Here is a 1,447-nt window from a genome sequence, read left to right as displayed (position 1 = left end):
TATTTAATCTTATGTGATGAATTTCATTCAACTTTTATGTGACGTGGTTTAACGCTACACATTTTTATAACCAGAGGTAAATTCTCTTTGTTTAACAGGAATTTGCAAAGTGATGAGTACAGGCGAATGTTGAATCATTTATTTATTATTTACTGGTAAACAAATAGGATCTGACACTTCCATGGATGCTTGGGGTCTTTGTAAATTTGTTTATTTGCCGGCTAAAGAATTAGATAATCAAAACATTCACACATCAACTCGTCTTAACAAAAATTTATATGTACAGTTGGACACAGGAATTCCTGGCACACCTCACTATGATAAAGTGCACCTTGTCACATTCATACTGGGCGGGGAGATTCGGTGTTGTGCCCCGCCCACCTCCTCTGTCATCTTTCCCAACATAAGCTGTTTGGTTACTCGCCACACAGTAAGGGTGTGCCCGGGTGGAATTCATCAGAACGATGTGTGTCATGAATTACTGTGCCCAACTGTACATGAACTATTGGAAACATCCCTACGTGGTGATCGCCGGACCGAGGTTCGAGTCCCGCTCAAGCTCGATAGTTTCTTATAGTGTCTGCAACCTCACCATCCTTGTGAGCAAAGGATAGTGAGTTTGGCGAAGCTTATAGGTTCACCTGCTGAGTCGTCAACTGCAATTACCAGGCCCTCCCTGGTCCTAGCTTAGGTGGAGAGATGGCTTGGCCACTTATCATATGAATATATGGCCAGTCTCTAGGATATTGTCCTGCTAGTTAGGGCAATGTCACTGTCCTTTACCTCTGCCATTCACGAGCGACCTTTAAACAATTAAATTATGCATTGTTTAGAAAGCCAAGAAATTATTGAAAATGTTAAAGATGGAATAGCAACCCTGGCTCCCTTCCTCTGTCCGTCATACATGATGCACAAGTTAAAGAGAGGAGGAAAGTGCTTCTCCCACAGCAAAAGGAGCATTTTTACCTGAAAACCTTCAAATCTAAAAGGAAACGAATGGAGATATTTTCTTTGGATGATGATGATGATGATGATGATGATGGTACGGGGTTTAGGGCTGAAGCCCAGACAGAACATTCAAAAACTACTTTTGATAGATAGCAATTTCCAGAATGATGATGATGATGATGATGATGATGATGATGATGATGATGATGATACGGGGTTTAGGGCTGAAATCCAGACAGAAAATTCATAACTACTTTTGATAGATAGTAATTTCCAGAATGATGATGATGATGATAAAAGGTTTAGGGCTGAAACCCAGACAGAAAATTGAAAACTACATTTTATAGATGGGAATTTCCAAATTAATGATGATGATGATGATGATGATAAGAGGTTTAGGTGCTGAAGCCCAGACAGAAAATTCAAAACTACTCTGGATAGATGGTAATTTCTAAGATGTAATGAAAGTGAAACTTTACATTTGAAAATGAAACTTTGT

General features: G+C 39.4%; 1 pseudogene; it reads left to right on the top strand.

Annotated features, from left to right (window-relative positions):
* The first annotated feature begins 996 nt into the window (after positions 1-996).
* The window catches only part of LOC137642356 (uncharacterized), a 10,812-nt pseudogene continuing 10,361 nt past the window's right edge, over positions 997-1,447 (top strand).

This window comes from Palaemon carinicauda, chromosome 6, assembly GCF_036898095.1.
Source record: "Palaemon carinicauda isolate YSFRI2023 chromosome 6, ASM3689809v2, whole genome shotgun sequence".
Classification (NCBI taxonomy): Eukaryota; Metazoa; Arthropoda; class Malacostraca; order Decapoda; family Palaemonidae; genus Palaemon; species Palaemon carinicauda.
Note: the sequence above shows the minus strand (reverse complement) of the source record. Positions and strands in the feature narration are given on the sequence as shown.